This window comes from Rhinolophus sinicus, chromosome 3 (genome assembly GCF_057876585.1).
Source record: "Rhinolophus sinicus isolate RSI-liver-muscle chromosome 3, RSI-T2T, whole genome shotgun sequence".
NCBI lineage: Eukaryota > Metazoa > Chordata > Mammalia > Chiroptera > Rhinolophidae > Rhinolophus > Rhinolophus sinicus.
The window spans coordinates 174,982,449-175,005,006 of record NC_142503.1 but is presented as its reverse complement, the minus strand read 5'-3'; the positions used below and the strand labels follow the sequence as shown (position 1 = coordinate 175,005,006).

The window sequence follows — 22,558 nt, the reverse complement described above, 5'->3', positions numbered from 1 at the left end:
TAGCGGTACCCAGTAGGTGGCTCAAAAATGGATGTACACTTGTAATTTGTCGTCTGTCTCTTTTCAGTAGGAATGGAATACTTTCTTGTGGGAGAAGGCTTGAAGCTGCTGTTCGTTTGCAGTTAGTGGGTGTAAGTTGCAGAACTTCTTCACTTCCATGATGGTAAAACAAATGATTCCTTTTGGGGTCAGAGACCCAAACGATATTTATTCCACTGCATAATCCTAGGAATTTTTAAACATCACGAGTAATTCTCATTCTGTTCCGTTCACAGGACTTGATATCTCACTTTTTATGTTATTGTAATAATCCCTCTTGATGTTCAGTTTCTTCTGTGAAATAGTAAAGAATTTAAATTTTCTACCAAATTTAACAATTTGATTAGTTATTCCTCTGGTGGGGTATTCCTGGGAGAAGAAAGAATGGGAGAAGAGGAGTAAATGGGAGAGGTCACATTCTTTTCTCTGCAGATGTGTTATTTCTAAAATGGCAGCTATCCTTTTGTTTCCTATACAGTTTTGATGAAAATACTTTTGTAATAAAGAGTGTGACTCTATTTTTTGATGTTTGACTTATATCTCATAAGGCTCACCTCTCTTTTCACCCTTTGTCCCACATGTGGGCCCGCTGATAAAGCCCAGGTGATACTTCCTTTGTGTCTGTGGAAGTTCAAAGCTCGCACGGGAACCTTTGTTCTAGTCACCCTCCCTAGTCACATACAATTCCCACGCCAATCTTCTTTTCCTGCTCTCTCAAGCCATTTCTAGGCCTGCTTGGGAGCTACCGTGCTCTCATTATATGAATAATAAATCTTTCATACTTTCTTGTGTGTGTGTGTGTGTGTGTGTTTGTGTGTGTGTGTGTGTGTGTGTGTGTGTGTGTGTATGTATGTGTGTATGTCCAAACCAATTTTGAATTGGGGTTCATCCTGACAATGTGTCTGCAACAATTTTATTAAGTGTTTAATACAAAGGAATATTTATATGTTTAAAGTATAAAAGTTAACAGTTTTAAGAAGTTCTAGACCTATCTCCCAACCTAAGAAATAGAACACTACGAATATGTTTGAAGTGCTTTTCCCTGATTTCATGCCCTACTCTCCGAAAAGCAGTCCCCCAGCCCAGCTAATCAGGGGATTAATTACCATGGATATTTGATTGTTTATCACTCCCCTTATTTTATTTTCACATTTTAACCACAGATGTAAGTATTCCTAAATTATATATTGTTTTGCATTTATTAACTCAGTATAGATGAAATCATACTGTGTATACTATTTGAGTACTTTTCTCAATATTTGAAAGATTTATTCATATTGCTGTATGTATTTATTTTCTCTACTATATTGTATCTCCATTGTATGAATATATTACAAGTAATTTATGGATCCTCCATTCAGTAGAGATTTGGATTTTCCCCCTTCTCTTTTGATCTTACAAAAGATAATATTGCTGTGAACTTTCTGGTATATAAGCTCTAATGAAAATGTACAAGAGTTTCTCTAGCATGTTTGACTGAGCAGATTTCTGGATTATACAGTATCCACAGTTTTAACTCTATTTGATGGTGACAAATTGATTTCCAAAGTGGCTGCAAAAATTTACATTCTAATTTTATATCTATTTGGATAAACAATTTCCCAGCACCATTAACTTAAAGGTTCTTAACCCACTGATTCATGTTATCACCTCTGTCGTAAGGCAAGTTTGCATATACAGGTATTCCTCGATTTACCACGGAGTTATGTTCCAATAAACCCATTGTAAGTTGAAATTATCACAAGTTGAAAATGCGTGTAATATATCTAACCTACCAAACATCATAGCTCAGGCCTAGCCGGTTTCTACTGAATGCGTATCACTTTCGCACCATCATAAAGTCAAAAACTCCTAAGTCTAATTGTCTGTATGTGTGGTCTGTTTTCTGAGTTCTCTATTCTGACTGATTTATTAGTCTGTTTTTGTCTGTTTCTGGGCAAGTATAATTTTGGCTTGTGAATATAGCTTAGTTATAAGCCTTGATATCTAATAGAACAAGATTCCCACTTTATTCTTTTTCTTTAGGAGTGTCCTAACTATTCTTGGTCCTTTGTTCCTCCATAGAAATTTTAGAAACAGCTTTTTGAACCACCAACAAAAAACAAAAACAAACCCAAATTGGGATTGAATTTAATCTATAAGTCAATTTGAGGAGAATTGACATATTTGCAGTATTGAGTCTACCTATATATGAATACGGCATTCTCCCCATTTATAGAAGTCATCTTCATTGTTCTTCAAGTATTAGTTTTCCCAGGAAGAGTGTGCACATTTTTGGTTAGGCTTATTCTGAGCTACTTCACTTTTGTATGCTATTGTAAATGCAGTCTTTTTCTAAATTAGGTTTTATATTTAAACAGCTGTGTTTTGATGGTATATATAAAAGAAATTGACTGTGTATCTTGGATTTGATTCCAAATTCAGTAACCTCATATAACTCTCATTCCAATAATTTCTCTATAAATTATTTTGATTTTTCTCTGCATCTCTAAATAGTAAACAGTTTTAATTCTTCCTTTCCTATCCTGGTACTTTTAAACTCTTTCTTGCTTTTAACTGGCTAGAACCTTCAATACAGTGTCCTGATTGTAAAAGTGAAACTTTTACCATTAAGTAACTATGTAGACTCTTTATAGATACTCTGCGGTGACTGATGGCGATCCAAGGAGTGCCCTTTGGTTGCCTGACAATGAAATAGTTGGGACTGGCTACAGTGCCTCTCCCCAGCTAGGCAGGAGGGATAAGCCTGAATCTAATTCCACCAGGACTGGAAACTCTCCTTCCTCGAGGTGCCTGAATTCAGTTTCCCCAAGATCATCAGTAAAAATGAAAACATAATGACCATACAAAGGCTTGGACACAAATTTTCATGGCAGCATTTTTCATAATAGCCAAAAAGTGGAAACAAGCTAATGTGCATCTACTGGTAAATGGACAAACAAAATATGGTATAGTCACACAATGGACTATTTTTGGTCAATAGAAAGGAATGAAGTATTGATACATGCTACAATGTGAATGAACTACAAAACCATTATAACTCAGTGAGAGAAGCCAGTCACAAAAGAACACATTGTATGATTCCATTTATGTTAAATGTCCAAAAAAGGCAAATCTATAGATAGAAAATAGGTCAGTGTTATCTATGGGTGGGAATGGGAATGAAAAATGGCTGAAAAGGACATGAAGTTTCTTTTTAGGGTGATGGAAATGTTCTAAAATTAAATCGTGGTGGTGGTTTTACAACTAAAAATAAAATTCATTGAATGATACAGTTAAAATGGGTGAATATTGTGGTAGGTGAATTATTATCTCAATGAGGCTGTTTAAAAATTAAAAGAAATCAGTAAAACAGCTGGTGTTCCATGATAATTATCTGACTGGTTTCTAAACCTAGCCCCTTTGGTATCTAGGTCCTGACTGATTATTACCTCCCTACATACAAGGCTGCTCTGCTTCCACAGAAGCTAGAATAGCAAAGAAACAGGAGGTCATCACAAATGAATCACTGAACAGCTGCCATCTATTCAGATAGCTACCTAAATCCTAACTGTGTTTCCTACACCAAAGGCCACTCCTACTCTTAAACAATAATAAGCCTTGTAGCAAGGCTACAGTACACGTATCCCTCACCCCCAGGACAGAACCACACCTCCATCCAACAGTCCTCTGCTTTGGATTATGAGAAAAAGGAGGAACTGGGCCTTATCTTGCTGAAATGTTCCAAGTTTCCCCCTAAAACAAAACAAACAAACCTGTTCCATACTTGTATACACGTATCACATGTCACCGTAGTGTTTTCCTTCACCTACTTCCTAGTTTGCCCACAGTGTCACTGTGGTGGATATTGAATATTGAATGATTGAAATTTTTTCCCATCTACAGAGGTGATTATGATATATTTCTCCTTTAAGATGTGAATGTGAGTTACATAGATTAGTTTTAGATTAATTTTCTAATATTAATGCAATCTTGCATTCATGAGACAAATCCACCTTGGTCAATGTAACAGACACCGTTGGTGCCCCGCCCAGATCCCCTAGGATCCTCTTTCCCAGTTTGGCATGCCCATCCCCCAGCTACTGCAGGTGATGCTAACAGGTCACGTCCGCATCGTTCTCAGGAGACCTGCCCTTGTTCAACTGAAATTGCCTCACTAGAAGGTACTTACTTAGAAGTTATACTCTACAGTGATCCTAGAGATGTCTGTGGTTGAGACACTATATGGGGATCTAGAAAGCACCAGAAGGAGATTTGCATTCATTGGTCACAGTGCTGACGTAATGGGCTCATGAATGGAGTAGCCATGACGGCAGAGATGAAGGCTACGCATGGGCACAAAAGCATTGCATCCCTCACCCAAGCTGACCTTGCTGCTGCCTCTACCCTACCTGTCAACAACAGAGACTGATGTTGAGCCCTTGATAGTGCATGACTTTTTGAGGAGACCAAGCAGCCACTTACTGGCATTTGATTACATAGGACTCCTTCTACCATGGAAAGGGCACCAATTCATTTTGACGAAGATAGACATGTTTTTTCAGTATGGGCTTACCTTTCCTGCTTGCATTGACTTGGTCAGCACCTCTATTCAGGAGCTCACAGAGTGTCTGATTCACTGATACGGGATCTTCCACATACTGTCACTGCAAATCAAGGGACCCAATTTATGAAAAAATTGGTTCAACAGTGGGCACATATCTGTGATTTCACTGGTCCTGCTATTAACTTGGTGCAAAAGTAATTGCGGGTTTTGCAATTATTTTTAACCTTTTAAACTGCAATTACTTTTGCACCAACCTAATACGTGCCACTTCATTTTCATAAGCTGCCAGCCTGATGGAGCAATGGAATGGCCTCTCAGAAACACAGCTGACGCAACAGCTTGGAGATGATACCCCACAAGATGGAGCACTGTCGTTCTGAACACAGAATATATATTAAAGCAGAGATTCGCAAACCATGGTGCAAAGGCAAAATCTGGCTTGCTGCTGTTTTATAAACAAAATTCTTTGGAACACAACCACACTCATCATTTACATGTCCTTGGCTTCTTTCATGCTACATTGGCAGAGTTGAGTAGTTGCGTCAGAGACTGTATGATCCACAAAACCTGAAATATTTATAGTCTGGCCTTTACAAAATTTGCCACTCTTGCCTTAAACCAACGATCATTGTATGGTCCTGCGTTATGGTCCCACTGGGAACCAAGGAGTGGGAAGGAGGACGGCCCTGTTCCAGCGACCCACTTGGGAAATGTTTGCTTGTAGTTTCTGAAGCTTTAGGCTGTTTTAGAGGTCCCGGTTTCTACAAAGGGGACACTTTGACTAGGGGACATTAATAGTTCCACTAAACTTAAGGCTGTGGCTGCCATTGATCATTTTAGGCTCATTGTGCCAGTAGACCAGCAAGAAAAGAAAAGAGTTACCATTTTTGAAGGGGTAATTGATAATCATGAGGAGGTAGAGTTGCTGCTACATAATGGTGGCAGCGAAGAATATATTTAGCATTCATTGTGAACCAATGGGGTATCTCTTCGTACTCTGAATCCTAGTTTCCACTGTAAATTGGCAAGTAGACCCCATCTGTCCAGACAACAGCACAGTAACCAAAATCTCAGACCCCTCAGGTGACACCACCAGGCAAGCCACCTAGACCAAGAGAATGCTGGCGCAGGATGACGGGAAATAATATCATTTGCAACATCAGGACTGACGGCAGCTGGGGAGGATATAGTTTCATCCCACTAACTTTTCTATTAAGTTTTCCTAGAAATTGTGATCAACCAGAATCCTGGAGAAATTGTAAAAGAATGGAGTGAACCTAATGTGCCGAGCAAGTGGACCTGAGTGGTACAAGGGAAGGAGCATAGCAGGCACTGTTGGTGCTCTATCCAGATCTCCTGGGTTTCATTTACAGTGGTTCCGTGTACTCATTCCCCTTCAGCTGCCACATGTGGTGCTCCTAATGGCTCACACCTGCAACATTTTCAAGAGCTTGCCCTTGGTACACCGGAGCAGCATCCCCAGGAGGTGTCTGGAAGTTGTGCACTGTTCATCGCTGTAACAGTCTGTAAACAGTGACTGCCTAATGCTTGATATAAAGGTACAAATCCTCACTCTCTTGTAATGTGGGAAAGCCCGTGAGGCAGTGTGTACACCAGAGCTCTTGGAGATTTTAGGGTGAGGCTACACTGAGCTGAAACTACAGTCTTACTTTGCTTCTTCCCTTAACCTCTTCTGTTTTCCCTCATTCCATTACAGATTTTCTTTTTTAAAATACAGTTATGAGGATGGACCATAAAATATGTTGTTGATATGGTGACTGACCAAAACAGGCAGCCCAGGGATGTGTTTGGCCCAAGATTTCTCAGGTAATTATGTAATTTCTTCCTTAATAAAAACTTGATTATATCTTTCCTACTTTAGTAAAGTTTATTTTTTCCCTAACGTCTAAAGTTGGAATGCTTATTTCATTAATTTTGAGCCTCTTTTGTGCTTACTTAGGAATACGCAATTGTCCATTGTCCTCAAAATAAGACTTTAGCAACATTTCACAAGTATTGAATATGACTTTTTAAAAAGATTTTTGTTAAAAATATAGCCAACATACAATATTATATTAGTTTCAGGGGTACATAATAATTATTCAACTTTTATATACCTAAAAAGGTGACCACCATGATATAAATCCAGCAACCATCTAACACCGTGCCACACTACCACAATATTATTGACTATATTCCCTATGCTGTACATTACATCCCCATGACTTGTTTAATACCTAGAAATTTGGACCTCTTATTCCCCTTCAGCTTCGCTCCCCCTTTTTAATTTGTCAATTACAGTTGAAATTCAATACTATTTTGTATTAACTTCAGGTGAACAGCATAGTGGGTAGACATTTATATAATTTAAGAAGTGATCCGCCTGGCTAGTCTAGTACCCACCTAGCACTATACATAGCTATTACTGTATCATTGACTATATTCCCTATGCTTTACACCCCCATGACTATTTTGTAACTACCAATTTACAAAATAGTAAATAGTACTTCTTAATCCCTTCACCTTTTTCACTCTGCCCCAACCCCCTCCCATCTATCACCCCAATAGATCTAGTACCCATCTGACACCATACACAGTTATTACAATATTATTGACTATATTCCTTATGCTATACCCTACATCCCCATAACTACTTTGTAATGACAAATTTGTACTTCTTAATCCCTTTCCCTTTTTCAAAGCCCACCCCTTCAACCCCATTCTCATCTGGCAACCATCAAAATGTTTTCTGATCTATGAGTTTGTTTCTGTTTTGTTTGTTTATTTTGTTCTTTGGATTCCATATATAAGCTAAATCACATTGCATCTGTCTTTCTCTGTCTGACACTCTACTCAGTACAGTACCCTCCATGTCCATCCATGCTGCTGCAGATGGCGAGAACCCATTCCCTTCCATGGCCTAGCAATATTCCATTGTATATATGTACCACCTCCTCTTTATCTATTATTCCAGCGACAGACACTCAGGATGCTTCCACGTCTTGGCCATTGTAAATAATGCTGCAATGAACATATGGGTGTACATGTCCCCTCGAAGGAGTGTTTTGGGTTTCTTTGGATAAATATCCAGAAGTGGTATAACTGGGTCCTTCTTTGTCTCTTCTTATAGACTTTGTTTTAAAGTCTGCTTTTTCTGGTATGAGTATTGCTACTCAGGTTTTTTGTTTTTATTCCATTTTCATGAAATAATTTATTCTCATCCTCTTACTTCCTGCCTGTGTGTGTCTTTTGATCTAAAGTGAGTTTCTTGTAGGCAGCATATGTAAAGCATTTGTTTTCTTATTCATTCATTTCTCCGATGTCTTTCGATTAGAGCATTTAAGCTATTTACAATGAAAGTAATTGTTGATAGATATGTAGCCATTGCCATTTTATTAATCATATTTTTGATTTTTTTTTTCCATCTTGAAGTCCCTCTAAGATTCCTTGTAATATTGGTTTGCTTGGCAATGAACTCCTTTTGCTTTTTCTTGTCGGGGAAGCTCTTTATGTGTCCTTTGATTTTAAATGATAACCTTGTTGGGTAGAATACCCTTGGTTGTAGGTGTGTGCTTTTCATCATGTTGAATATTTTGTGCCAATCTACTCTGGCCTGCAAAATTTCTGTTGAGAAATCAGCTAATAATCTTATGGGGGCTCCCTTATAAGTTACTAGTTGCCTTTCTCTTGCTGCTTTTAAGATTCTTTCTTTGTCTTTAGCTTTGCCATTTAAATTATAATGTGTCTTGTTGTGGCCTGTTTGGGTTCATCTTGTTTGGGACTCTCTGCGCTTCTTGACTTGTATGTCTTATTTCCTTCTCCAGGTTAGGAAAGTTTTCAGTCATTATTTCTTCAAATAGGTTCTCAAATCCTTGCTTTCTGCCTTCTCCTATTACACCCATGATGCGAATGTTGTTATGCGTGATGTTGTCCCAGAGGTCTCTTAAACTCTGCTCATTTTTTAAAAAATTCTTTTTCTTTTTGCTATTCTGATTGGGTGTTTTCTGCTACCTTGTCTTCTGGATTGCTTATTTGAGCCTCTGCTTCATCTAGTCTGCTGGTGATTCCTTCTAGGGCATTCTTCATTTCCGTTATTATATTCTTCACTTCTGACTGGCTCTTTTCTATGGTTTCTATGTCCTTTTTGGTGCTCATTATCTCTTTGTTGAAGTTCTCACTAAATTCCTTGAGCATCCTTATAACCAGTGTTTTAAACTCTGTCTCTGGTAGGTTGATTGCCTCCATTTCGTTTAGTTCTTTTTCTGGAGTTTACTCCTGTTCTTTCATTTGGGGCGTATTTCTTTGTTTTTTTCATTTTGGTGGCTTCTTTGTGTTTGTTTCTATGTATTAGATAATTCAGCTGTTACTCCCCATCTTGGCCAGGTGGCCTTATGTAGTAGGTGTCCTGTGGGGCCCTGGCATAGTTTCCTGTCACCTGCTCCAGGTGCTCCAGGAGTGTCCCTTCTGTGGGTTTTGTGTGCCCTCCTGTTATAGTTGAGCCTTGATTGCTATTGGCATGTCAGTAGGTGGGATTAGACTTCAGGCTGATTGTCTCTGGGGTTTAGCCACATCCACAGCTTATGGGCTGCTGTGCTGGGGGCTTATCCCACTGAGAGGGATTTGCCCCAGTGGGCTCTGATGCCTGTTGAGACCACCCTTTGTGTGTGCTCCTTGTGGGGCTAATTGGGTAGTGCGCTGCTGTGGTCTGAAGCCAACCTCCAGGTATGTTGGTTCTGGGGCCTCTTGGGAGGGTCTCTGGTGTAGTCCCAGATCACCCACTACCTGTGACTGGCCGGAGAGTACCTGGTAGGAGCTACAAAGTGATCCATGGTTGTTCACTTCTTGTGCTAAAGTTGGAGGTATGTGGGAGAGGCCATGCTGCAAATCGAGGATGGCTGCCACCAGTACTGGGGCAGGGGTGACTCTGTAAAAAGCCAGGACACCCCAAGACGCTGCTGCCACCTGCCAGCTCCCTTACGGTTCAGCCACTGATAACGCCTCATGGGATATGTGAATTGGGTAAGGCAGGATCTCAGGGAGTCACTAGAGTGGGAAGAGTTGTGGTCACCAGGTTAATGTAGACTCTTGTTTGTTACTAGTGCTGAGACTTGAGCTACTCAGCAAAAGTCTCAAAGCACACCAAGGCCGCTCACCTCCCACCTGAGGCCCGTAGACTGATAGTTTTTCAAGAAAAAGTGCAATGTTGGTGGGGCTGGCTACTCCTGAGAAAGTGCCTCCAGCATTGGAGCGGGGTCCCAGCGGAGCTCACCACAGTGGAGCAGCAGAGCTCACCAGGCCAATCAGATTCATATTTGGCTGTGTGGGGGAGGGCTCAACACAGGAAAGAAGGCACCCAGCTGTCGGCTGTAAGGGAGAAGTCTCCCTCACAGGGAAAATGGCAACTGTCTTCCAGCTCTTGCCACAAAACCACACACCTCAGTCTGCCCCCCGTATGCCTTCAATGCCCCTCGAGTCACCATCCCTCCGCTGGAGCCCAGGGTGAGTGCCTGCGAGCAAATGAGTCTGTGTGCTGGCTGTTTAAGATGATGTCTGGGTTTCCCGCAGCCTTCCATCCTACCTGGATGGTTGGAATCCCCACTGTTTTTCACAGCCAGATGTTGTGGGTGCTTCTCTTCCTGGCACCAGTACTTTGGGCTGGGGTCCCTTGCTCCTCTTGGGGGAACCTCTGTTGCCATGATATCCCTCCTGATTCTCAACCACCACATGGAGGTTTGGGGCCAGTCATTTCATGTCTTCTCCACTTCTATCAGTCTCAATGTGGCTTCTTTATAACCTTAGTTATAAAACTTCTGTTCCATGAGACTTCATATGGTTCTCCAGGTTGATTGTTCTATAATTTAGTTGTAATTTTAATGTGTTCATGGGAGGAATCCAGCACAGTGTTTATCTACTCCACCATCTTGGATCTGTCCCCATGACTTTCTTTATCATTCAGTTCTAAGAGTTTTCTGATTTCCATTATGACTTTTTTTAACCAACAAATAAAAATTTAAATTTCCACACTCGGAAGTAGTTCTACCTGTCTTTTTGTTATTGATTTTTAACTTAATTTTATGGTTGTCAAGTAAGTGTTCTATATGATATGAATTCCTTGAAATTTACTGAGGCTTGTTTTACAAACTAAAATAAATATTTTGTGCTTGTAAAGAATGTATATTCTGAAGTTGTTGAGTGCAGTGGTCTATACTTATCTTTTTTTTAATTAAGCTTGTTAATTGTGTTGTTCATATTTTTTATATCCTTATTTTTTGGTCTGTTTAATTTACTGTGAAAAACTAAATCAAAATCTTCCTCTAAGATGGTCAATTTGTCCATATATTATGAAATTATGTTATTAAGTGCACAAAGTTTAGCATTCTTATATTTTACTGATGAATTGAAGTTTTTATTATGATGCAGTGTCCATCTTTATCTCTAGAACTTCTTTTTTTGTTGTTCTAAAGTCTATTTTCTATGATACTAGTATAGCTACACCAGATTTCTTCATTTAATTTTCCTAGTGTATTTTTCCCATGTTTTGACTTTCACACCTTCTCTGTCCCTCTGTTTTAGGTGAGGCATTTATAAAGAATATAGAGTTGCATTATTTAATTCAGTCTGACAACCTTTGACTTTTAATTGGATAGTTTAGACAATTTCTATTTATTGGGATCAGTTTTATTTTTGACATGGTAGATTATTTTATTATAAAAATATTCATTGATCCTTCCTACAGCTCTTCCTTATGAAGCCCTTTCCTTCCAGAGTCCCTGTTAAAATATACTTCTAACCCATTAACATATAAGGCTTGGCCACGTGAATTGATTGATTGATTGATTGATTGATTGATTGATTGATTTTTAATCAATTAAAAGTGAATAGAAGTAAATGTACCACTTTTGAGTAGACACTTTTAGAGTCACCATACTGTTCTGAATCGTTCTCTGCCACAATATTTGTGGTATTCCAGTCTGAAGCTATTCCTTTGGTCTGGGTCCCAGATTGAATATCTAAAGCTAACCAAAGACTGGCATGTAAAGTGAGTGAGAAATAAGTGGTAGATTCTGTAAATCACTGATATTTGGGAAAGACTTATTAATGTAGTATAAACTTACAAGATCTGATTAATATATTAAAATGTTTTCTACCATATTATTGCTTCTCTCTATTGCTTTTTCTCTGTATTCCTTTTTTTCTCCTGTTGTGCTTTATTCTTGATTGATTTTTCAATTTTTTCATTCCTTTTCTCCCCTAACAGTTTGAAATTACATTCTATATTCTTTTAAGTTATTTCCCTATATATTTTAACTTGTATACCAGTATCCATAAAATAGACTATATTATGCACTGGGAATAAACAATTCCAAATTCTCAGTGGCTTAGAACAATAAAGGTTTCCATGCTTTCTCTACAATATAGGCTCGTGGAGGATCTACCATTTGGGGACATCAGTTGTAGAAGCAAGATGAGCAAATAGATAGTTTGCAGGGGTGCTTAAATGAATCTGTCTTGGATCATTTTTCATAATTTATTGGATAAATCACATGACCACCGCCAAATTCTTGAGAACAGGGAAGTACAATTCTCCTGTGTGAGTAGAAGAGGAAAGCTTGAACTATTGGTAAGGAGATATAGTGTCTACCACAGTTTGCCCTTCTGTTCACCAAATATTTGGGTGACTCTTTCTCCCAGGTAGATTACACGTATTCCCACCTCAATGGAGACAGCCCCAAAGTGCCATCTAGTTAGAAAGTTTAGCTGAGTCAGGTTTCCTCTTTGTTGTGGATGCACAGCCATCTCTACAATAGATTTTGATGTGGTTACTCTTGACACAAGCTAATTGAGCCAAAAAGACAAACTGTGTTCGTTACATACTCCCAGTGTACAATGGTGAAACAGGCACAGCATAACCAGAATAATACTCCCATTTGGAAAAGAAGAACTCTGTGATACATAGCAATCAATGGTCCACAGCAATTTTGATTTGAAATTCTAATGGGCAAATATTGGTAAGGCCCTCCATCTTTGAGGTGGGAAATGTTCAGAGAGTGGAGGGGCTTCTTTTTCCATTGTTCTCTGTGGCCCTGACTACTTTCTAGAAAGTTCTTCCTTCTCTATTATCTTCTTGGCCATATCTGAAATAGAGGGCAACAGAACCTCCTTGTAGGTCATGTAGTTTCCTCAGCCCTTTTCTTGCCCTACTTCCTCTGGCAATAAAACTCACCAAAACTTAATAGACCTCCTGTCTATTTGATTCCAATCAGCTGTATGTGCCAGTATCCAAATACACAGCTCTTTAAAAGATGTGCTTTCTTAGGGTGTTATATTTCTCTTTTCTTACACACATGTATTTCTATATCCCCAACCCCTTTAATATCAGGTAACTTGAGTCTATTACATGTCACTGGGAGAGATACATAACTTTAGTTCTTAACTCTGAGTTATTTTATCTAAATAAGCAATTTTTGGATACTACATCTTAATTGGCTTTTTTGCTCTGAAGTCCTTAATCCATCCAATGGTTTTCACAAAGTTATAATGTGCACAGCTTTAATTTGACCTCTGCCTCAAAGCTGAATCATAATTAGCCTTTGTTCCTCAAAGATTTTCTTACATTTAATTTTTGCATTTTGGGGTGGTGAGATAGTTTTCCATCTCTGAAAGTGCATGAATTTTTATATTCTCTCTACTCTCTTTATTCCTGTTTGTAAACATACAAATTCTTTCCTGAATTCAGCAAATAGTCAAATGCAGTCAATTGTTACCAACACTCACTAGCAAAGTTTTGTTTTCCAACTTCTTCCCCTAGATAGTTACTGGCTCTAAAAACTTGGACAAGTTACTTAACCTCTCTGCATATTGGTTTCTTCAGTTGTAAAATTGAGGTAATAATTGTATATTCTTCATAGGTGTTTTTGAGAATTTAAAGTAATAATCCAAGGAAAACCTTAGAACACTCTTTGGCATGTATAAGTGTTTTCTATTATAATTATTATTACCTGTCGTAGTGTAAGCACTTCAATTTGTATCTCCTGCTGTAGACGAAACTCCATCCCTCCACCTTTAGAGATATGGCTTCAGTCAATCAGGTCAGACCACAATAACATAGCAGTTGTTGCTTTCTGGGTTATTCTGCCCTAAGTAATTCCACACATGAACATCAATCATCCAGCCCATGTTCAGCTCAACCATGGCCAGTACGATTACTTTTTATAGTCTCTGTTCTAAAGGGAAGATCCTGCTTCACATCCTTCCTGCAGTTTTCAGTTTCCCAGCTCCAGATATCCTGCACATAATTAACCAAAAAGGAACAAGCAACACTTGGCAAGGCATTGCTCTCTAAATTCACACAGGCAAGCAACATTTTTTCCACCTTCACCTTAAACCTCACCCCAAAGAAGTTACATCTCAGAAACAGCTCTAATTCAAGCACACTTGAGAAGGCGCATTAACAAACAGGATACTGCCCACTCAATCTAAATCATCTGAATCAGGTTAAGGGTCACTCCCTCACCCCCACCCCCCAAAAAAGGTGAAATCAACTCTGCATCTTTCAAGACTGAAAAAAAAGCTGGCAATTTTTAAAAGCTCCCCAAGGAATCCTAAAGTCTGGCTTTAAATAATTATATCTAGATATAAATATAGATGATAAATATAATTTACATATAATTTTAGCAAAATAGAGTCTACTGTCCATAATATCTTAAAACCTGACCTGCTCTTTTCACTGAGCACTGTATTACTAATATATTTGATGTCAATATGTTTACTTTTACAATATTGTTTTTAGTGGTTTTATGGTATTCAGCTGTATGAATATAACAGGTCCCTATATGTGGCCATCTGGATTGTTTCCTGAGGTTCCCTAAGACAACAATGATGTGGTAAACACCCTTGTAAATTAAATTTGGAGAGCAGCTTTATTTGTTTACCCTGGGAGTGTTTTCTAGATATGTTTCCTGCCTACCTTTGGAAATAATCCATTTGTAAGAAAAAAAATCTTAAAATATCTTAATTTAAATGTGCTATTTTCTGTTAGACCCTAACTGGCACAGAAGCTACTACTTATCAATATCTACCATGTGTCCTATACTTTATATTCCTCACTTAAATCACCCAGCAGCCTTTTGTGATGTGCATTATTATCCTCATTTAAGAAATGAGGCTCAGAGAAGTAAACTAATCTGTCCAAGGTCACAACTCTTAGTATCTAATGGCAGAAAGTTTGAATTCTTTTTGGTCAGACCTCAAAGTTCAGGAACTTTTCCTAATACCATATTCCTGAAGAGATTCCATAATTAAATTTTTGTATAGATCCAACAATATTTTAGATGCAGTGAGGAAGATGATCATTTAAAACTGTCAGTGCATTAATTTGCAAAATGGATAACTATTCACTAAAAATTGATGGAAATTAAAATGTTTAATTACAAGGTAACTGAAATCAAGAGGTACTTCTAATTTCCTTTGGTCCTAAAAACAATTTGTACTCCCTGCTCTGAGATGGGTGCACGCTCAGGCTAAACTCTATGCTCTTCCTTAGTGCCAGTCCGAAGCTCTTAGAGAAGTCTCTATTCATGAGTCTAACTCTTTGTTCTTATACTGTGTAGGTTAACTTTTCTCCATTAAGTGTTGTCAAAAATGTAAATACTAATGCCGCCATGTTTTAGATTTAACAGAGAAAATGTTTAAAGAGTATGCCACATTCCCTATACTTAAGGTATTGTGGGATATAGAGTCTGGTTGGTTCCCTTTTGCCCACTCTTTGATCTAAATCTGTCCATCATCTGGAAAGATCAGCTTCTACCTGTTGAAAGATAAATGTATTTTGCTCCCCCAGTTGGTCCACTCCAGAAATTGAATTTGTTGCTTTGTGGTTTTGCAGTTACTACAGTATTGAGGCTAACCTTCAGAAAAGTTGAACATCTCACTCATTGGCCACCCTTGGCATGCATCAGTTAGGATAGGTTCACCTGCAAGAAAGCGTGCCTTAAACTGTAATACAGTTTCCTGTTTCTTAAGAAAGATCTTCAAAGTGAGCAGTTGCCAGTTTTTTATTGACAGCTCAAAAATGTCATCAAGGATCCACTTTTTTTTTATTTAAAGTTTATTGGGTGACAATTGTTAGTGAAGTTATATAAATTTCAGGTGTACAATTCTGTATTATGTCCTCTACAAATCCCATTGTGTGTTCACCACCCAGAGTCAGTTCTCCTTCCATCACCATATACTTGATCCCCTTTACCCTCATCTCCCACCCTCTCCCCCCTTACCCTCTGGTAACCACTAAACTATTGTCTGTTTCCATGCTTCAGCTTTAGCATGCCAAGCTTGCTGTCTTTTCATCTTCATGCTTCTCACTTCTCTGTCACAAGATGGCTACCACAGCTCTAGGCATTAGGTCTTCACACTATGTTTAAAGATGAGGAAAAAGTGGCTAAGGAAAACACCTTTCCTATTCATCAGGAAGGAACTATTTTCTAGATTTTCTCCTATGCCCGTAATGGAAACTAAATCACATGGTCATTGCTAACTACAAGACATGCTGAAAAGTGAGTATTTGGCTATGGCATTTAAAAGTCCTATGATTAGCTTAGGCTGGCCACAGTTTATGTTTATTCAGCCTTTTAATTCCTGCCTTTGTAGTGCTTTCTCTGATCTTTCACTCTTACAGTGGCCAAAGCTGAAAAAAAAAAAAAGACTGTTGCACAGGGAGCTCATGTGATATGGATGTGATATGGTAGGTCATATGATCCTTTGTGCTCTGATAAGTAAGAAAGAACAATAGGGTTACCTATACAATAGGCTATGATTAGGGCTGGCCAAGTAGTGGGCTTGGTCAATGCTTGGCTCTGGCAACCTTGGCTATAGTAAGAATGAAAAAGATAACCAACATTGTAGGAATACAAAAATCGTCCATAGGCTGAACTCATTACGAATACCATTAAGAGGCTCAGCTGGGCCAAAAATAAGGAGGCAACGGAAATTGTGGTTTCAAGTCAGGCCCAGAACAATCTCTGATAGTATCTTTGCTGAAGACAGGTCTTCTTATCACTTAAGACTAGGAATCAGCCAATTTTTCTAGTTAAAAGGGCCCACTTATTAGGGCAAAAGTCAGGATGTGTTTGCAATGATATGGGCAGTCAAAATTATTTAAAATATCATTTGTGTGGGTGTGTCTGTGTTATGTTCTTCAGCAGCGCGTTATGGATTGAAATAAGTCTGATTGGCAGCTACATACCAAATAAAATAATCTGCTCTAAAAACCAAGTTTTGGTCTCTGAGTCTCCCTGTCCTCTTTGTATGAGACCCTCTTATGAATTGGAGAGGAGAGCCAAGAAGTTGCCTCGGTTGTAGCATGGTGGTGATTACCTCAGAAAACAGCTGCATGGGACATACATTTGGCTTTTGCCAACCCCAACCTCTCTGCACTATTTCTCTTGGAATCACTACAGCTTAGAGCCCAGTTTGTGGAATTAAAAGGTAGTGTCAATGGGAAAGTAATTCCTAAATTATGCTAAATTTAAAATTAGGATACAAAATTATAGCTACCAAATGACCTCAGATATACCCAAATATATATTAAGGGTATAATTATACAAAATTCAAAACTTAGCTATCTCCAGGTGGTGATATTTTGATGATTTTTCTTCATACTTTTCTGCATGTCTAATTTCCCAACAATAAATATTGTTTTCATAATTAGGTACATATCATTTCTTCCCTCTTTTTAAAATCAGTGTCACAGAGGAAGATGCTATTAAAACAGCTGGTTCTGATCACTAACTAGAGAAGGAGCAAACCTTTCAAGTGGTCTTTTCATTAAGAAGTGCATTTCTCACTGGCGAAAGGGAGAGTAATCAATAAATCAACACCAGAAGTTTTGTGATGATTTCTCAGGGAAGAGACTGCCTGTTGGGGACCTGTTCTGTCTGTCTCCCTGCTGCTCCTGCTGGCTGCAGAATTTAGCAGATTAATCATGGTGCTCCATCAAGACTGTTAGTTTTAGCTCTGTTGACTTCTAAACCGTAGACAAACAAACATGCAATAGACAAAGCACCTTGCTGGTGGGCAGTGGAGCTTCCTGGAAGGAAAACAGCCCTCCATTAGGAAGAAGACTACTTATACCAAGAGGAAGAATGATATGGTATCTTAGGTAGAAAGTATTTAAAGAGATGAAATCAAGCTAAAATCCTCAGGGATTCCAGCCTGCCTGGCTTCACCAGCAGCCAGCGCTGTAGGTCTTCTCTCATGGTCTGCTACTCTCCCCTACCATCCATGAGGCTCTAGCCAAGGTGGCTTCTTCTTCCTCTTTGAACACAGCCATTGCTCCTCTGCCCCCAAATCTGCACATGGCTCACTCCTTCACTCTGTTGCAGTTGCTACTCAAATGGTACCTCTCCTGAGAGACCTCTGAGAATTCCATCTAAATTGCTACTGGAAGATTCCCACTACAGCCAGTCTAACCTTTCACCTGGCTTGAGTTTTCTTCATCTCACATATTCTCATCTCAAATGTTATAAAATGCACCCTAGTTTACTTGTTGATTATCCCCCTTCTCCATTATAATAGGAGCACAGTGAGAATTGTTGACTGCTGAATCTCCACAGGTAGAACACTGCCGTGTACAGTCAGTTGGCTTTCAAGAATAATGATGTCATCAATGAACAAACAAACCATCCCCCTCACCTCACTTGTGAAGCTGATTTTGTGGCAGCTTTACCACTCCTCACTACTGTGCTGTAACTCCCAGTCTGATGCTGAATGTGTCTCCCTTTTGTCTCCCTCCCTCGTGATGGTCACTGAAAAAAACACATCCCTGTCCCTTCCCTCACTTTCTTTTACTTTTACTTACGTCTGGTTTGTTTCCTTCAACCTTTCCTCTGCGGAATCCTCTTAGAGCCTCAACTTTTTCCTGGGTTACTCCCTGTGCTCTCTTTTTTTGCCAGCTTTATTGATGATTGACAAATAAAAATTGCATAGATTTAGGTTGTACAATGTTATTTTTTAAAGGTGTGCAATGTGATGACAATATACGTATACATTTTTGAGTGTATAGTGAGAACACGTAAGATCTACTCTCTTAGCAAATTTCAAGTACGCAGTACAGTATTGTTAACTATAGTCACCATGCTGTACATTAGATCCCCAGAACTTATTCATCTTATAACTGAAAGTTGGTACCCTTTTTTTTTTTTAATTTTTTTTTAAAATTTATTGCGGTGACAATTGTTAGTAAAATTACATAGATTTCAGGTGTACAATTCTGTATTACATCATCTATAAATCCCATTGTGTGTTCACCACCCAGAGTCAGTTCTCCTTCCATCACCATATATTTGATCCCCCTTACCCTCATCTCCCACTCCCCACCCCCCTTACCCTCTGGTAACCACTAAACTATTGTCTGTGTCTATGAGTTTCTGTTTCTCATTTGTTTGTCTTGTTCTTTTGTTGTTTTCGGTTTATATACCACATATCAGTGAAATCACATGGTTCTCTTCTTTTTCTATCTGACTTATTTCGCTCAGCATTACACTCTCAAGATCCATCCATGTTGTCACAAATGTTCCTATATCATCTTTTCTTACGGCCGAATAGTATTCCATCATGTATATATACCACAACTTCTTTATCCATTCACCTATCGAAGGACATTTTGGTTGTTTCCATGTCTTGGCCACCATAAACAAAGCTGCAATGAACATTGGAGCACATGTGTCTTTATCTATAAATGTTTTCAGATTTTTTTGGTAGATACCCAGGAGAAGGATTGCTGGGTCATATGGTAATTCTATTCATCACTTTTTGAGGAACCTCCACACTGCCTTCCATAACGGCTGCACCAGTCTGCATTCCCACCAACGGTGTATGAGGGTTCCTTTTTCTCCACAGCCTCTCCAACACTTGTTACTATTTGTCTTGTTGATGATAGCCATTCTGACTGGGGTGAGGTGATATCTCATTGTGGTTTTTATTTGCATTTCTTTGATGATTAGTGATGTTGAGCATTTTTCATATGTCTATTTGCCATTTGTATGTCCTCTTTGGAGAAATGTCTCTTCAAGTCCTCTGCCCATTTTTCAATTGGGTTGTTTGCTTTTTTGTTGTTGAGTTGCATGAGTTCCTTGTATATTCTGGATATTAGCCCCTTATCGGAGGCACTGTTTGCAAAAATTTTCTCCCATTCAGTTGGTGGCCTCTTTATTTTGTCGATGGTTTCTTTTGCTGTGCAGAAGCTTTTAAGTTTCATATAGTCCCATTCATTTATTTTAGCTTTTACTTCCATTGCCTTTGGAGTCAAATTCATAAAATGCTCTTTGAACCCAAGGTCCATAAGTTTAGTACCTATGTTTTCTTCTATGCAGTTTATTGTGTCAGGTCTTATGCTTAAGTGTTTGATACATTTTGAATTAACTTTGGTACATGGTGACAAATAGCAGTCCAGTTTCATTCTTTTGCACGTGGCTATCCAATTCTCCCAGCACCATTTATTGAAGAGGCTGTCTTTCCTCCATTGTATGTTTTTAGCTTCTTTGTCAAAAATTATCTGTCCATATTTATGTGGTTTTATTTCTGGGTTCTCAATTCTATTCCATTGGTCTATGTGTCTGTTTTTCTGCCAATACCATGCTGTTTTGATTATTGTAGCCCTGTAGTACAAGCCAAAGTCAGGAAGTGTGATACCTCCATTATTGTTCTTTTTTCTTAAGATTGCTTTGGCTATTCGGGGTCTTTTGTGGTTCCAAATAAATCTGATGATTTTTTGTTCCATTTCTTTAAAATATGCCGTTGGGATTTTGATGGGGATTGCATTGAATCTGTATATTGCTTTGGGTAATATGGCCATTTTAACTATGTTGATTCTTCCAATCCATGAGCACAGACTGTCTTTCCATTTCTTTGTATCTTCTTCAATTTCTTTCAAAAATGTCTTATAGTTTTCAGCATATAGGTCTTTCACATCCTTGGTTAAGTTTATTCCTAGGTATTGTTGGTACCCTTTGACCAACATCTCTCCATTTCCTCCAACCCCCAGGCCCTGGCAACTACTGTTCTACTCTCTGGCTCTATGAGTTCAACTTTTTTAGATTCTACATATAATTGAGATCATACAATATTTGTCTCTCTGTGTCTGGCTTATTTCACTTAGTCTAATGTCCTCCAGATTCATCCATGTTGTTGCAAGTGGCAAGATTTTCTTCCCTTGCACTCCTCATCATAACAGAAACCTGATCTTTCTCATCTGGACCCAGCCTCTGAATCTCAGAGATTATAATTAGCGTCCAAGGGAAGTGACCTACAGAAGCCCACAGTGGCATCCTCGTTGCTGCAAAAGTTCCTCTGAGACCTATTTCATCCCTGACACCTAATTCAGCACTGTGAATTCAGCACGGTGATAACTTTTTCTCCCCTAATAAAATGGAACAGGTCATCCTTCATTAAAACTTCTTACCAACTCAGGCGCTTACAAGCCATGACGGGGAAAGTCAACATGCCAAGGACAGTTGAGTAGAAAGGTCTTAACATCCATCATCCTTGATGATGTTACTGAGCTGCTGAATTACCCTGAGATCACTTTCCTTTGGACTTCTTATGCTTTAAACTGATGTTGGTTAGATACCCTAGTACTTAATCTATGGAAGAAATCCTAACAGGGTTGTGGGATTGAGCAAGGATTTCTTTAAGGATGGAAGATAATTGCATAAATGAAAGATACTTGCATTTATTTACATAAATCCATTCATTTTTTGCTACCTAATGATTTTTATCATTATTATATCATTATTTGGAAACATAACTCTTTATCCAATTACCAGTATACATTTGGGTTTACCTATAATTTCTATTTACAACAGTTCTATTAAAATCAGGACCAAGACAAAAATGCCTATTATTTCTTCTGTTATTCAACATTGTTTTACAAGTTTTAGCCAATACAATACGAAAATAAAATGAAACAATTACTGTAAATATTGGTGAATAGTAAAATTTTTCATTTTCAGATTAGAAGATTGTTTTCCTAGAAAAACAATTTCCTAGAAAAATTATACTTTAGGTCTCACTTTTCTCATCTGAGAACTGATATAATAGTATCTACCTTGTAGAGCTATTATGAGGATTAAATAAGCTAATACATGTAAAAGACTTAGAACAATGCCTAGCCCATTGTTAGTTCTCCATAAATGTTAGCTTATTATTGTTTCAATATTTGAATAAGGTGACTGGATACAAAGTTAACATACTTTTTAACAAATTAGTTTTACTTATTTATTTTTATTATTAGCTTCATGTGCATAAAACAACATAATGATTATACATTTACACACCTCACAAAGTGATAACCCCAACAAGTCAACTACCCATCTGACACCGTTCATGGCTATTACAGTACCATATTCCCTATGCTATACTTTACATCCTGTGGCTATATGTATTTTTTAAAATTGTAGTTGACATTTAATATTATTTTATATTAATTTCAGGTCTCCAGCACAGTGATTAGGCATTTAAATAATTTATGAAGTTATTACCCCTGATAAGCCCAGTAAAAATTTTACTTGTAATGAACAAAAATTTAAATGTGAGGAGGAAGGAAATCCCACTTTTAATAAAAACCCAAATTATAAAATGTCTAGAAATAAAATTCACAAGGCAAAGATCTACATAAGTAAAACTATAAAATCTTATTAAAATGTGAAAAAAGAGATCTAAATGGAGTAAGAACTTTCTAAAGTAGAATGATATAATGTCATAACAATGTCTACCTTTTCCAAATTAATTTATATATTTAATGAAATTTTAACCAGAATCCCAGTTTGTTATTTTTTTTACACCGCATATGATGATTTTAAAGATCAATGGAAGAATAGCTGAGAATAATAGTCAAGTCAATTTTTACAGAGTCAAGCCAATTTCTACTAAGGCAGTAATGACCTGAAGGACCAAAAAACATGAGGAAAGTGAAGTTCC

General features: G+C 38.1%; 1 protein-coding gene across 8 annotated transcripts in view; it reads left to right on the top strand.

Annotated features, from left to right (window-relative positions):
• The window catches only part of SLC8A3 (solute carrier family 8 member A3), a 166,909-nt gene that overhangs the window by 7,071 nt on the left and 137,280 nt on the right, over positions 1 to 22,558 (top strand). For 6 of the 8 annotated variants that reach the window (XM_074327279.2, XM_088797385.1, XM_088797383.1 and 3 more), the window contains one exon: positions 6,303 to 6,412. The exons of 1 other annotated variant lie outside the window; for it this stretch is intronic. The gene's annotated coding sequence lies outside the window, so the exon portion shown is untranslated. Of the gene's footprint in view, positions 1 to 5,985; positions 6,145 to 6,302; positions 6,413 to 22,558 lie in introns of all 8 variants that reach the window. One more of the 8 variants, XM_074327281.2, reaches the window with a different exon arrangement.